Source organism: Siphateles boraxobius, unplaced genomic scaffold (genome assembly GCF_051911475.1).
Source record: "Siphateles boraxobius isolate OS27281-9 unplaced genomic scaffold, OSU_SipBor_1 193, whole genome shotgun sequence".
NCBI lineage: Eukaryota > Metazoa > Chordata > Actinopteri > Cypriniformes > Leuciscidae > Siphateles > Siphateles boraxobius.
The window spans coordinates 41938-58778 of record NW_027508803.1 but is presented as its reverse complement, the minus strand read 5'-3'; the positions used below and the strand labels follow the sequence as shown (position 1 = coordinate 58778).

The following is a 16841-nucleotide window of genomic DNA, read 5'->3' as shown; positions in this document are numbered from 1 at the left end:
ACAGATCCAACCATGTTGTAATGATTCACATAGAACAACTGTAAAAGCTGTAAAAACTGTAAAAACTGAACTCGCGCTCGATCGGCGTAAAGTCCGGCATCTGACCAGTGTAACGGGTAAAAGAAATTTGTAATGAATTATGCCAAAATGTTTGTTCATATTGTAGAATATTCCTCAAATATTTGTTAAATATAATGTATTAAGTGCATCTAAAAGAAAGGGATATGGGGACACCTACAGGCGACTAGGGTAAACTAAGAGTGGAATCGGCCATTTTCTCTTCAGTTTTACGCAAGCTGTTGAGGAAAATGGTAGGTGGAAAATCTCTCTCCGGTTGAACAGAAATAAAATGTTGTCAGGGATGATTTTATTTCTCTTTAAGGTCAGAATTGTTCTTTTAAAAGTGTTTTATTTCATATTTGAGTCATAAGAGACATAGAGTTGATGAACAAATTATTTTATACCGAAACTCATTGTCGAGCACATGGTATCCGTTGTATTTCTCGCTGTTTATTTTCACATATTCACATCTGCATATTTATTTTTGACAGTTACATGACCGGATGAGCTGTATTTCATGTCTGTTTGGTGTCTTTTCACATATTCCCAGTAAACATGTGATGGGTGTTCATTCGTCTTGGCTTCGTCTCTGTGTGGTCCTTTCCGGGAGGGTCGAAAGAACGAATCAGTAAAGGGGTTACACCAGCACGGAAGGTCTTCACGTGTTACTGTCTTTTCTCGTGACAAAATATTTTTGATTAAATGCTATAAATTTTCTCATATGTATTTTCTCGTTATTTCTTCTGACTCCATAAATGAAAAAGGTTTTAATGATATCCATGCATCATTAAATGTGAGCGAATGTTTGACTATTGCGTTTAACTATAATGAAAATAATGTCAAAGTCAGTTAGAATAATCAAATGTAACAATTTATTATGTCAGGTAAATGTATCATTACAATTTCATAATCAGTTAAAAATATAATCAATACAAAACATCAAATGCTCTGGAATAAAGAGGAGAAATGTTAACCCGACATTAGGAAATACGTGAAGCGGAGAGTCTCGGCTGCTCTCAGCCTCACGGGCTGATCTGACGTACAGAAGCCCTGATACTTTTTCTGCACTCCATTATATAGCCAGAACTCATTTCAAATGTAAACATGAGTTCACAGTGGAAATTCACCTTAATCACTGTCCCAGACAATGGCAACCATTTGCTAACAGTGGAAATTTGCATTGCGCTAACACCTTCTGACCATTTGACTGTAAGACACACCCTTCTGTGTGCAAGATATTTCTAAACTCTTAAGAACTTTATTACCTTTTAGTTTACTTCTTTGGGAATGAGACATTTGTACCGGTCGCACTAAGACATTTCAAATGATACCAAACATGTATAAAACTGTATGATAATTGTTCACATTAAAACCATGTAGATTCTTGTGTGGGTTTGGGTGATCTCTGCAAGAGTGGAGATGAGGGGAAGTGATGTAGATGAGGATGATTCTGGGGTGAGACTTGCGTCTCGAATGGTGCACAAGAGTGAGTTCAAATGGTAAATTCCTTTGTTTTCTCAAAGAGTAGCTCCAGTAAATTAGCCAGATAGAAATGTAATGGGAAAGTGCCCAAGCAACAATCACTCTGCAAGATTGCCCAGCAACATTGCTCAAAATGTTGCCTTGTGTATCATCACCTTTAGAAGCTACAGTTGAGTTTCACTCATTCCCACATTCGTCCTCAGTTGTACAGTAAGTGATGTCAAACCTCAGGACTGGCCCACGTCTGAGAATGAGGCATCCGGAGAGAGAAAATAGCCATTTGTACCTGAGCTTGACTGAGTATATAAACAATACTATTGATTCACCTGGTTTTATAAGAGTTTCCCTCAGGTTAAAACATCCCCTTCATTAAGTTTTAACCAAAAGAATGAAAATCCCTAAAACAGCAAGAAAGAAATGACATGGATCAGACATGAAAACCACAAATGTTTTTTGTTCAGACATCTCAAGGAATTTTTGTAGCTGCCTCCTTTTCTCTGTTTGTCTTTTTGCTCAGAATAGATTTTGCTGCAAACATTTCACATTCCTTTGTGTGTGTGTGTGTGTATGTGTGTGTGGCAAATGCCATGCCACTGGCTGGTGTGTTAGTGGATACTTCATGCCTAAAGTTACTTGTGAATACATAAGTTTTTGTGTCTCACAGTTTGTCTAACTCTCAGTCTAGAATATTTTTTAAAGCACAGGAAAAACACAACCTCTCTCTGCAAAGTATTTAATCTGCAGTCTGTTTGTTCCATAAGTGTATTGTACTATCTTTAAGCTCCTGAAGAGTTTAGGATTGATGTTCAGAAATGAACTAAGGCAAGTCAAGGCAAGTTTATTTATATAGCACATTTCATACACAGTGGCAATTCAAAGTGCTTTACATAGAAGAAATTAAAATAAAAGAAATCAGAAAAATTACAACAGTTTTGAATAAAAAAATACAGTACAAACAGTCGGACGAACAGTGGCACAGTGCTCATTCAGTAAATGCAGAGCTAAACAGAAGTGTTTTGAGTCTGGATGTGACTGTTACTGTAGGAGTGTTATGATGGTGGGAAAGGAGAACCCAGGCGCAGACAGAGTACACTAAACACACGATTTATTGACAACGAAAGGGGAAAATAATGCCCACGATGGGGTAAAACAAGACAAGGCAGAGGATGACTAACTAACAGCAAACAAACGAACAGGATCTTCACAGGACACGTAACTAAGACACGATACTCACAGGTAACATTAATCAATGACTCAACACAAAACTAGATCAAACACAGGCAAGATATCACAGAGAGTAACACCACAGCAGGTTTCACAATGAACAGACACAGGACAGCAAACACAAGGGGATTAAATAGGGGAACACTAATGACAAGGACAGGTGAAGGTGACTAGACAATAATGACGAGACGAGGATAACAAGGGGGCGGGGTCATGTAACAAGACAACACAAGCACATGGCCCACACAAAAGGCCATGTGCTTGTACACAAAACACGGGTCTGTCATGATCCTGCCACAAGACCAGGGAAAATCAAAGACATGATGGCAGAATCATGACAAGGAGCACAACTGATCTCTTTCTGGAAGAGTTCCAGCATAGTAGCTAAAAGCGGACTCGCCATGCTTAGAGTGAAGACTTGGTATTTCTAGCTGATGTGATCCTAATGATCATAGTGATCTGTTGGGTTTATATTCAGTGAGCATATCTGCAATGTATTGAGGTCCTAGGCCATTTAGTGATTTATATACCAGTAATAATACTTTAAAATCAATCCTATATGTAACTGGGAGCCAGTGTAAAGACCTGAGGACTGGTGTGATGTGGTCATATGTTCTGGTTCTGCTCAGCGTTCTGTATGAGCTGCAACTGTCTTATGGTGTTTTTGGGAAGGCCAGTGAGGAGTCCATTACAATAATCCACCCTGCTGGTGATGAAAGCATGCACACGTTTCTCTAAGTCTTGACTGGAAACAAAGCATCTAATTCTTGCAATATTTTTCAGATAATAGTATGCTGATTTAGTTATTGCCTGACATGACTACTGAAACTAAGGTCTGACTATAGAGTCACACTGAGATTCCTGACTTGATTTTTAGTGGTTTGACCCCTAGACTGAAGGTATGCGTTCACCTTGAGAACTTCATCTTTGTTTCCAAACGCAATGACTTCAGTTTTGTCTTTGCCCAGCTGTTTACTTCATCTATGCATTGGAACAGGGAGTCAATGGGGCTGTAATCGTTAGGCGATAGGGATAAGTAGAGCTGTGTGTGTGTGTGTGTGTGTGTGTGTGTGTGTGTGTGTGTGTGTGTGTGTGTGTGTGTGTGTGTGTGTGTGTGTGTGTGTGTGTGTGTGTGTGTGTGTGTGTGTGTGTGTGTGTGTGTGTAAGTAGAGCTGTGTGTCGTCTGCATAGCTATGGTAAGCGATTTGGTTCTTTCTCATTATTTGGCTCATTGGGAGCATGTACAGGTTGAATAGGAGTGGCGCAAGAATTGAGCCTTGCGGGACTCCGCATGTCATGGGTGTCCACTCAGACTTACGATCTCCAATACTCACATAATAACCTCTCCCTACCAAGTATGACCTGAACCATTTTAGGACTATCCCAGAAAGCCCGACCCAGTTTTCCAGCCTGTCAAGAAGTATTTTGTGATCGACAGTGTCAAATGCAGCACTGAGGTCGAGTAGTACCAGCACTGATAATTTGCCTGTATCAGTATTTAAGCGAATATCGTTTATTATCTTTATGAGCGCGGTCTCTGTACTGTGGTGCGGTCGGAAAACAGATTGAAAATTGTCAAAGTATCCATTCAAGCTTAAGAATTTGTTCAGCTGATTGAAGACAACTTTTTCAATGATCTTGCCTATGAAAGGAAGATTTGAGATTGGTCTATAGTTGTTTAATATGGTCTTATCCAGATTGCTCTTTTTCAGGAGGGGGCTTGACAACTAAAGCAAGGCAGGGTCAGTATCATAACTTTCTTATCAAAGTTTCTAAATTACTCAATGTGATGAACTATGAGAGTTTTTAAATGTTTTTGTACTGAACCAACACACACATTATTCACTCCCTTTTTGCTACTCCAACAAGAATTGTGTAAAGAGACATTTTTTTCCTGATGAATTGCTCAATGTTGATCTGAAGTCAATTACTCCATGTTTACTTAAAGTCCCCTGCAGTCAATAGTTTTATCCCTTAAAACTCATCTTGGATCTTCAAAATGACAAATAAAAAAAATCCTGTGAAAATAATTTTCTCATGCCTTAAAATAGCTTGAATGTAGTTGTAATGACTCGTAGGGCTGAGACTGATCCATATGCAACCAAGTTATTAAACAGAAAAGTCAGACAAAGGTAACTCAGGATTATAATAATAATAATCAGAGGTGGTCAGAGACGTGAGTAGAAATGAAAGCTTTAGCTTAAGTTCTGTCAGGAAGACTCAATCAGAGCGTCATGCATTACCTCATTCCTATCCAATCAGGTGTTAACAGTCACAGTATAAAAGATTGGTACTTACACTTGTCTGAGTTCGCAGATGCTGACGCTGCCATTCATTTCGACACCTGTTGCAGCACGGGTCGTGTCGTTGGTTTGATCTCACCGGCTCTGGCGGTGCGCGAGTGCGAGACACGCGTGCAGGAAACCAGCGCATGGGCTTAAATCTCATGATCTCCTTACATGGTTTTCAAGTTCAACTTTCAAGGCTTTTACGCTGGTTTCCAAGTTTTAGTAGGCGCTTGCAGCAGCCATTGTTAACTTACCCCCTTTAATTTGACAAACTTCATTTAGGTAAGTATATTAACTTGGCTACTCAGCTGCTCACTTCATCAGCGGTAAAGTTCAAATTGGTGACGCAGCAGTTTTCTTAAACTGCTGATTCAGAGATTGCAACGCAACATACTGTAACGCTTAAACAGTAGGACCGGATAGTTCGCTGAACTGTTGTAGCAAAGTGTAAGCAGATTCACGTAACTGTCACAGCTCAGTGGTAATTTATTTTTTAGCGTCGTTGACTCCACACTCATAGGGTGTAACGTCTGTCAGAGTTTGATGTCTGCCCAGATGAAAAATAGGAAAGACAGTGCAAACGAACTGGTAGTTCCACGAGTCTTTTATAGTTGCTTTCTTTTAGTTAAGCACACTCTTCACATACATGCCGAAAGAGCGGATGTTAACAGGGAAAAGAAAACACTCCGTAAAACGCTACTAATCAAAGTGGAAGTAAACAGATTATAATAAAACAGCAGTCAGCGATAGAGCGGTCATCTTCCTCTTAGCGCGAGCATTCACCTTCTCACTCTGCGTGCACGCTCACATAAGAACAGCACGCATACAATAATGTACGCCATAGAAGAAGTCATCTTAAAGGCATATAAACATTAATATCATGAACACTATTTAACACTAGGTGGCCGTTACAAGGGCAGTTTGCTAAATACATCAACTGCGTTGCCGAACAGAATTAAACAAGTTTAAGAGCAAATTAAATATTAAATGGGATCTATATATTTTCAGCTCGCGCTCCTCATCTGCTCACTCAACATTGTGAGAGCGCCTTAGTTCCATCTTAAAGGAGTAGTAGCCTATACCTATCAACTTGTTTACGCCATTCTTAAATTCGTTATCGCTTCGGCATTTATGGAGACGTTTTTGCAAATCACTTTCCAATCACAAAGATCTCTACTCACACCTAGATGATTGCAGACTTCCTAAAAATAAACAAATCATAAAATGTGAAAAACATGTAAATGACCATATCTTAAAAGAAAGAAGCTGAGCTTAAGAGCAAGTTGGTCATTGGACGTTAATCATGCTTAGAAGTGTCACGAAGACTGCTGCGTGAGGAAACTTCAGGAGACGAAAAGCAGGTTAACAGTCTTTAATGAAAAAACAAGGCAGAGCCGAAACGGCCGATCAACAGAAATGTCTCAAAATGTTCGTGAAGAAACAGAGAAGCGCTCGCAGCAGGTCTCGTGGACTGGAGAAGCGCAGATCCCTCACACCTCTTCTGGACTCAACACAGGTAACCGCTGATCTGGTAAAGTAGCAGGTGGATAACTGACAACTGGACTAGACAGGACATAACAAATAACAGGAGATCAATAGCAGTAACAAACGTGACGGTCAACAATAATCCGACAAACTAGAGTGGAACACAAGAGACTAGAAATAGAGAGAAGCTAATGAAATGATAGAGAACAGGTGCGATAATGAGAAGATGAGAAACAGCTGGGGAAGATAAGTGAATGAAGAGTGAGAGCGAACAAAAGGGAACAGATACAGAGAATGACCAGAAGAGGGAGACAGAGACCAATAAAACACGAGAAGGGAACCAGGATCATGACAGTACCCCCTACTCAAAGTGCGCCCCCTGGCGCACTCAAAGAGGAAGACTGACGAGAGCGAAAGAAATCGTCGATGAGCGAGCGGTCCAGGACATCCCGGGCGGGAATCCAGCTTCTCTCCTCAATACCATAACCCTCCCAGTCGACCAAAAACTGATGACCACGACCACGAGGACGGACATCAAGGATCTTACGGACCCGGTAGACTGGGGAGCCCTCGACACGAACCGGAGGGTTAACAGGGCGGGGGGGTGGGCGAACAATGGGCTTGAGAGAAGAGACATGAAACACGGGGTGAACACGGCGGAGATTGGATGGCAATCTGAGCCTCACAGAGACAGGGCTAAGGACCTGAATTATGCGATAGGGCCCAATAAATTTGGGAGCCAGTTTACGAGACGGATACTGGAGAGGGAGATTGGCGGTGGAAAGCCACACTCTTTGACCAATGACATAACGGGGACTCTTGATACGACGTCTGTTAGCGGACCGACGGGTGATGGATCGAGACCTTAAAAGAGCGGATCTCACCGTCCTCCAGGTTCGTTTGCAGCGTTGGATAAACGTATTTACAGATGGAACATTAGATTCCGGACTCGAGGAATGAAAGAGAGAGGGTTGGTACCCTAAACAGCTCTGAAAAGGAGACAGGCCGGTGGCGGACGAGGGAGCGGAATTGAACGCGTACTCTGCCCATGGAAGTTGCTCAGACCAGGAGGCAGGGTTGCGGTACGCGAGGCTTCGCAGAATTCGGCCAATGGTCTGATTAGCGCGTTCAGCTTGTCCATTGGTCTGGGGGTGAAAACCCGAGGAAAGGCTGACCGTGGCTCCGATGAGGCGACAGAACTCTTTCCAAAACAGGGAAGCGAACTGTGGCCCTCTATCGGATACGATATTCTCAGGGAGACCGTGGATCTTAAAAATGTGATCGACAACAATTTGGGCGGTCTCCTTGGCGGAGGGAAGCTTTGGAAGAGGGACAAAGCGAGCCGCTTTCGAAAATCGATCGACGACAGTAAGAATTACAGTCTTTCCACCCGAAGGAGGAAGTCCTGTAATAAAATCAAGGCCAATCTGAGCCCACGGATGTGACGGAACAGGCAACGGTCTAAGGAGACCAGCGGGAGGTCTATTACTAACCTTAGTCTGAGCACAGACAGGACATGCCGCAATGAAACGACGGATATCACGTTCCCGAGTGGGCCACCAAAATTTCTGAGACACAGACGCAATAGTACCCCTAACCCCAGGATGGGCGAAAAGCTTGGAGGAGTGGCCCCACTGAAGAACGGCACGACGAGCGGAGGGGGGAACAAATAATGAACCCGTAGGGCAGCCACGAGGAGTTATTGCGTGAGAAAGCGCGCGCTTGACGGTTCATCTGTTCCCCAAGTAACAGCCCCTACCACTCGTTCCTGAGGAAGGATAGACTCAATGGGTGACGACTCGGGGGAGGAGAATTGACGAGACAGTGCATCAGGCTTTAAATTCTTAGAACCAGGGTGGTAGGAGAGGGAGAAATCGAAACGAGCAAAGAATAGAGACCAACGAGCCTGACGAGCGTTGAGTCTCTTAGCGGATCGGATGTACTCAAGATTTCGGTGGTCTGTCCAGACCACGAACGGAAAGGAAGACCCCTCTAGCCAGTGACGCCATTCTCCCAGGGCTAAACGGACGGCGAGAAGTTCGCGATTACCCACGTCATAGTTTCGTTCAGACGGAGAGAGACGATGCGAAAAGAAAGCGCAAGGATGGATCCTCTCGTCAGCAGAAGACTGCTGCGAGAGGATGGCTCCTACTCCTACCTCTGAGGCATCAACCTCGACAATGAAAAGCTTAGAAGTGTCAGGGGTGACGAGAACCGGCGCGGTCGTAAACAATGTCTTAAGATGATCAAAGGCGGTCTGAGCCGCGTTACTCCAGACAAAACGAGACTTGACAGAAGTTAAAGTGGTTAGCGGAGCGGCCACCTGACTAAAGTTCTTTATAAACTTACGGTAAAAGTTAGCGTACCCTAAAAAACGTTGGAGCGCAATACGAGAGTCGGGTGTTGGCCAATCGGTGACCCCGCGAACTTTAGCTGGGTCCATACTGATGCCCTGTGCCGAGATGACGGAGCCGAGAAATGTAACAGACTGTGCATGAAACGTGCATTTCTCGGCTTTGACGAACAATTTGTTCTCTAAAAGTCGTTGGAGGACTCGACGTACATGCTGCACATGAACCTGTAAAGACGGAGAGAAAATCCAAAATGTCATCAAGGTAGACGAAGACAAAAACGTTTAGCATGTCTCGCAGAACGTCATTGACCAAAGCTTGAAATACGGCAGGAGCGTTGACCAGGCCGAACGGTAAAACCCGGTACTCAAAGTGGCCCAGCGGGGTATTAAAAGCGGTCTTCCATTCATCACCCTCCTTGATGCGGACTAGGTGATACGCGTTGCAAAGATCCAGTTTTGTGAAGAAGTTAGCTCCCTGCAAGATCTCAAAGGCTGATGACATAAGTGGCAAGGGGTAGCGGTTCTTGACAGTTATGTCATTCAAACCTCTGTAATCGATGCAGGGACGTAACGAGCCGTCCTTCTTCTTCACAAAAAAGAACCCTGCACCAGCCGGAGAGGAAGAGGAAACTATGATGCCAGCGTCTAAGGATTCAGAGAGATACTTCTCTAACGCCTGACGCTCCGGGACAGAGAGAGAATAAAGCCTTCCCCGAGGAGGAGTAGTTCCAGGAAGAAGCTCAATGCTGCAGTCATACGGGCGATGAGGTGGAAGGGATGCCGCCCGGGATCGACTGAAAACCGCTCGCAAATCGCGATACTCCTCGGGAACTCCTGACAAATCACCTGGCTCCTCCTGAAAAACAGAGACAGAAGACACAGGAAACACAGCAGACACCAAACACTTAGCATGACACGAGAGATTCCATGACAAGATTGTGTTCTTGGACCAGTTAATCTGGGGGTTATGTTCTACCAGCCACGGATGACCCAGCACCACAGGTATATTAGGGGAATGAAACACCAGAAAAGAAATGGTCTCGCGGTGGTTACCGGACACGGTGAGACTCAAGGGGGCAGTAGAATGGTGAACCCTGGCGAGAACCCGTCTATCCAAGGTGTAAATAGTGGTGGGCTCCTGAAGATCAATGAGGGGAACGCCATGCCTAAGAGCCCAGGCCTCGTCCACAAAATTGCCCTCGGAACCAGAGTCAATAAGAGCCTGACAATCTATAGAAGAGTCGGACCAGCGGAGATGAACAGAAAAAATTGTCCGAGAAGGCGGCGGAGGGCTTAGAGAAGATGCGCTCACCAGTAACCCTCGCTTTACTGGGGAGCTTTGTCTTTTAAAGGACAGGAGGTGACGAAATGGTTGTTAGCGGCGCAATAAAGACACAGACGGTTCATAATTCGACGCTGGCGTTCTGAAGCAGAGATCCGGATTCCACCCAGCTGCATGGGTTCCTGGTCCGCCGCAGGTGCAGTAGCAGGGAAGCCGATAGACGATGAGAGAGAAGGCGGGGCCGCTGGACGTGCTCGTCGACGCAACTCAAAACGTTCCTCCACACGTAGAGCCAAATCAATGAGGGGGTTGAGGAAAGATGGTATCTCACGAGCCAGAACCTCATCCCTGATCTCGGCGTTTAACCCTTCGACAAAGCGCGCTACCAGCGCGGGCTCGTTCCAGCCACAAGAGGTAGAGAGCGTGCGGAATTCCACCGAGAAGTCGGCGACAGAGCGTCTTCCCTGACGCAGAGTGGATAACTGACGAGAAGCCTCCGGTCCCCACACCGAACGGTCGAACACTCGTAACATCTCGTCCTTAAAAAGGGAAACAACTGTCGCTGTTCCCCACTCACGAGCCCGTCCCTTGAGAAGTGAGATGATGTAGGCTATGCGAGTCCGTTGTTCAGAATAAGTGTGTGGCTGAAGCGAAAACACAACTTCACATTGGGTTAGAAAAGACATGCACTCGGTAGGCTCACCCGCATAGCAGGGGGGATTATTCACACGTGGCTCGGAAGCGGAGGAATCAGAGGACCGGACCGGATCTGTTCGAAGAAGATGAAACTGCCCAGACAAATCAGACATCTGGGAAGCCAGCGTCTCAACAGCCTGGCGAGCGGCGGCGAGTTCCTCTTCGTGTCTCCCCAGCATGGCTCCCTGGATCTCAAGCACGTTCTGAATGGGTTGCCCATCAGCTGGATTCATGGTGGTCGGATTATTCTGTCACGAAGACTGCTGCGTGAGGAAACTTCAGGAGACGAAAAGCAGGTTAACAGTCTTTAATGAAAAAACAAGGCAGAGCCGAAACGGCCGATCAACAGAAATGTCTCAAAATGTTCGTGAAGAAACAGAGAAGCGCTCGCAGCAGGTCTCGTGGACTGGAGAAGCGCAGATCCCTCACACCTCTTCTGGACTCAACACAGGTAACCGCTGATCTGGTAAAGTAGCAGGTGGATAACTGACAACTGGACTAGACAGGACATAACAAATAACAGGAGATCAATAGCGGTAACAAACGTGACGGTCAACAATAATCCGACAAACTAGATTGGAACACAAGAGACTAGAAATAGAGAGAAGCTAATGAAATGATAGAGAACAGGTGCGATAATGAGAAGATGAGAAACAGCTGGGGAAGATAAGTGAATGAAGAGTGAGAGCGAACAAAAGGGAACAGATACAGAGAATGACCAGAAGAGGGAGACAGAGACCAATAAAACACGAGAAGGGAACCAGGATCATGACAAGAAGATGGTAGCATACGTAGGGCTTAATGGGCATGTAGCAGGAGTATATAATTCAAAGGAAAGAAATTCTATATTTACAAGTGCTGATAATTCTCTATAACAATTTTACATTATATATATATATATATATATATATATATATATATATATATATTGTATCATATCATCAATATATTTTAAATACTTAAGTTTTAAGTTCTTCAATAACAAAAACACGGTATAATCGCCATAACTCACATTTTTCTGGTGACGAATCCAATGACTTTTGTTATAGAAATATCTACGTTATATGTATTTGGTATTAAATTTACAGAGAAGGCAGACTAAGGATGCTCAGGTCAAATGTCATTTACTTAGCCAAAACAAGCTTAACACAGTAGAATTAACTCAAGTGACATATTTACTCATCTGTACAATTTAAATGTTCATTTATTTCTATTCAAGGGACTCCTCGGTTGCCATGGCCAGAGATTCTCAGCCGAAAAAAAAAAAAAAAAAAACTTTCTTCCTACAAGAGCAACTCGAGAGTATGTCAGGTATATGCTGCGCAGCTGAGAAATGGATACTACGCTCAAAAGTCAAAATTAGAATATCAGTGTGATTGAGGTAGTATCTTATCGCTATGCCATCACCTTACTTCAGGTAAGTATCGTACTAAGATTAATAAGATTAAGATTTAGCGGTTAGAAGATTTACCAAGCCTGCTCAGGCTTCGTTCATCCGCGCTTCACAAAATTTACCCTATAGCGGCTGTTAACATCCTTTCGGGTTCGAAGAGATTGCAAAACGTATACGTTGTATGTGCTAACAAGCTTGGTCTAACAAAGTCTCTAATCGGATGATTAAGGTCGTTCACATTCTGACCCTGCAATTCATCAGCTACGGGCATTCGTGCTTTAGTCTTCAGGCTTCAGACAACCTTTGCCCTTTAGCAACCCATATTCATCACCCTGCCCTCTAACAGAGTTCAAATTACTCTCTCTGCTCAATCCAGCTAGACCGTATATATCACCGAAGGCTTGGCTCCCTACTCCTAAGAAATGTATTCTGCCTTATTTGTTTATAATGTTCGCTTTTCTTTTCAGATTCTTCTATTTCCATTCTGATCACGGCCGGTTGTTCCTTTGTCATCAACAAATACGAAACCAATGCGTGATTGGTCTCCGGTGCCCCTGGGCGTGTGAAAGGTTTGGCTCGGAATACCCCACGGATGTTTTCGTATAACATGCTGGAATTGTCATTCGAGGGTGGGTAAAGCGCATAGTTTTTGTCTGTCCCTTTGGATGCAGTTGGGCTGCTGCTCCCGACACGGGGCGGAATTTCAACAGCTTGTTCGCAGTTTCGATTACCTCTCACAGAAAAATTTCAAAACTATTAGCTTCATGTTCAAACCGAAGTCAGATGGAGAGACTCAAGAGGCGTCAACATGTAGCAACATTCCAAATGGTTAGCAACATTCCGAATGGTTAGCAACATTCCGAATGGTTAGCAACATTCCGAATGGTTAGTTGACAAATGTAGCTTATTCGTAGCTATTTTCTAGTCACTAGCTATTTTTAGCTATTCCGTCTCGATATTCTATAAATCATGCTCCATGGGCAGGATTCATGTAAAATTAGGGTTGTGATGCACTAACCTAGGAGGAATGTTGCGTGGTTCCTCTCAGCGCTGTTGTAGTCCTTAAAAGGAATTTCTAAATGAAATTCTCCCATTGCTCGAACTTTGAGTGTTGTAACTTTGCATATGTTGGGTATGCTTAAATGGCAACATTACACACTAAGAAAGTTAGGGAAGCAAATCCATCCAACCAACCTTTTATTACCTCCCGCCCGCAACAGTCTCTTTTCCTATTGTTATATTCAGATCGTAACCGGGTTGGTTACAGTGTTCATGACTCATGCATCCAGGGGATTCACTCCGACCTTACCCATGGCCTTTTCTGATTCGGTTTCTCGCCTAATTTCTTTACTCTTCTTAAGAACTCTAAGAATGACTCTCAAGGCTCAGGTATCACATTTACATTTTCTAAAATGGTGATTAAATCTGTCCCTTCTCATCTATGAAAAAAAAAAAAATTTATATTATTATTTATCCTAACTACTGGAGCACCTCTCTCTAAAGCCTGGTTTAGGACTCATTTAGTTTCTGCCCACAAAGCTGCTGTTTACCCCCCTCCCTTTATACCGGTCATTCGTTCCGGATCGGGGCAGCCACCACAGCAGCCGAACGAGGTGTGTCTACATCAGCCATCAAAATAATGGGAAGATGGTCTTCCTCAGCTTTCGAATCCTACATAAGAACTGATTCAAAAATTATCATCGAAGCCCAGCAAGCTCTCCATTAATAATCCAGGTAAATCCTCTCGCAACTACTTGTGGTGGTGGTACTACGTTATCCACTTGAGCGCAGTTCAATTTGCACTATCTGATAACGCCCCTCTGTACTCGTCTGGTTTGTGTTTTGTCCCGCGGTGTCTCCGCCCGTCTTCTGTCTTTATGTGATCCTCCTCGGCCACTAGTTTAGCTGTGGTCCGTGCAGGCTATCATAGCTTTGTCCATACGGTCCATCGCGGCCTGGTCTGTCTGGTCTAGTGGCCTTGTTTCGTGAATATTGTCTTTCCTGTGGCATTAGCGGCCGGTGTGGCTCCTAAGCGGTCTCGTCTCTGTGGTCTCCCATGGCCGTGTGGGCTATCGTGGCCTTGTCCTCTAAGGTCCATCGTGGCCTAGTGACCTCTAGGGGTCCTGGTTTTATGTGGCTCTATGGCCGTGTCTACGATTAGCTCGTTATGTGTGACATATTGAAGCCTGTCCTATATGTGGCCATCCGTGGTCTGTGGTCCATCGCGACCTTCCGTGTGGCTTAGCAGCTCTGTCTTATAGGTTTGTCTTCATGTGGCATTAGCGGCCGGTGTGGCTCCTAAGCAGGTCACGTCTCTGTGGTCTCCCATGGCCGTGTGGCCTACCGTGGCCTTGTCCTCTAAGGTCCATCGTGGCCTAGTGACCTCTAGGGGTCCTGGTTTTATGTGGCTCTATGGCCGTGTCTACGATTAGCTCGTTATGTGTGGCATATTAAAGCCTGTCCTATATGTGGCCATCCGTGGTCCGTGGTCCATCGCGACCTTCTATGTGGCTTAGCAGCTCTGTCTTTTAGGTTTGTCTTCATGTGGCGTTAGCGGCCGGTGTGGCTCCTAAGCGGTCTCGTCTCTGTGGTCTCCCATGGTCGTGTGGCCTACCGTGGCCTTGTCCCCCAAGGCCCATCGCGGCCTAGTGACCTCTAGAGGTCTTGGTTTCGTGTAGCCTAATGGCTGTGTCTATGATTAACTCGTTATGTGTGGGCTATTGAAGCCCGTCGTACATGTGGCTACCAGGGCCCGCGGTCAAGCTGACCTCGTGTTTATGTGGTCTATCATGGCCTGTGGTCAAGCTGACCTCGTGTTTATGTGGTCTTTCATGGCCTGTGGTCAAGCTGACCTTGTGTTTATGTGGTCTATCATTGCCTGTGGTCAAGCTGACCTTGTGTTTATGTGGTCTATCACGGCCTGTGGTCAAGCTGACTTTGTGTTTATGTGGTCTATCATGGCCTGTGGTCAAGCTGACCTCGTGTTTATGTGGTCTATCATGGCCTGTGGTCAAGCTGACCTCTGGTTTATGTGGTCTATCATGGCCTGCGGTCAAGCTGACCTTGAATTTATGTGGTCTATCATGGCCTGTGGTCAAGCTGACCTTGTGTTTATGTGGTCTATCATGGCCTGTGGTCAAGCTGACCCTGTGTTTATGTGGTCTTGCGTGATGGTCCATTGGGCCCGGTTCTATATAAATATATAAATAAATAATTTCGTAAATAAATATTCATCATCTTATCTGTATTCTTCTTTCTCCTTTCAGGAACCGCAGGATCCACGACTGGTGGGTATATTTATTTACAGTTCTTTGGGGGTGGGCTCCGTCCTCGTGGAATTATTCTTCCACTTCTCTTTGGGGGTTGGCTGCGCCCCCGCCTTCATCTCAGGCGGGACATGCAGATTCGGCTAACCTCGCTTTGCTCGCTAAGGACGGGGCCTACACCAAAGAACTTATAAATTTATGCTTGCTGAGCTGTCAATAAATGTATACAGCTTTTCAATGAATCTCCCGAGTCTTTCTGGTAGAACTGGACAGGAGGTCGAGGGCTGGCAACGAGGCTACAGAATCCAGGGACAGGCTTAGGGTCAAGGCAGGCGGCGGAGAATCAGAATCCGGTACGGGCTGGAGGTCGAGAGGCAGGCTGCGGACAATAAGACAAGGTTAGTTCAGCGAGGGTCAAAGATAACAGGTAGACTGAGGAACAGGGAAAAACGCTCGGACATGCACACATAGAGGCATTACTTCGCAAAGAGCGCTCTTTGAACGAGGTAGATAAAGGCTGGGCAATCAGATATGATTCGGAACAGGTTATGGCAATCAGAGCGCCAATGATGCATAAGGGGAAAGTATGCAAATCACTAGAATTCAAGAGAGGGCCAGAGATTGTCTAAAAAGGGGAGAACTTACACTTGCAGTAAACTTCCGGCTTCTGAACTGGTTGCAGTTCCACTCTGGCTCCATATGAGGGCGCTCACAGGACAAGTGCAGAATGAATGGAGGTCTATGGAGCTATACCCCTCAAAATCCACTTTTCTCAGGATATAATTTTTTTATCTAGTAATTTGAATGTTGTTTTCGAAAGGAGATGCAAAGAAATTACTCATTGCTGGGTGTTAGATTTTTTAGAGTCACTTATTTGCTTTAAAAAGTCTATTAAAATGTCAATGACGTCATACAGATCTTATGGCCAGAGATACTGCTTTACGGCAATCCTTCAGTCACTTTCAGTCATTTTGGTTCGCGATCTGCACTTTCTTTTCTCTCGAGGCCTCGACAACACAGCTGACACAGGGAAATACACGTGCTAGAAGAGTTTTTGTTTTGTTGTTTTAAAAGACCACGCCGAAAATACACACACACATTCTGGTCCCGCTTCGGATGTACCTCTGGACGTAATCAGTCCTTCACTGACCAATCAGCGTTCATTAGCAGAATGCTATCGTGTAATGGGCAACAACAACTCAACCTGTAAGAAATCGAAATACATACAAGCATAAGTACTCGTTCGTTCAACTTTCGACCTATAACCCAAGTTGAACTTGGAAAACCTACAATCAAATCTGAGATTTATCAA

The 16841-nt window shown here is 44.5% G+C and overlaps 1 long non-coding RNA gene across 1 annotated transcript; it reads left to right on the top strand.

Moving 5' to 3' along the window:
• Positions 1 to 101: 101 nt before the first annotated feature.
• On the top strand, positions 102 to 637 carry LOC143744077 (uncharacterized). The gene is made up of 2 exons (XR_013205777.1): positions 102 to 382; positions 552 to 637. It is a non-coding gene; the product is annotated as an uncharacterized LOC143744077 (long non-coding RNA).
• Positions 638 to 16841: the final 16204 nt, after the last annotated feature.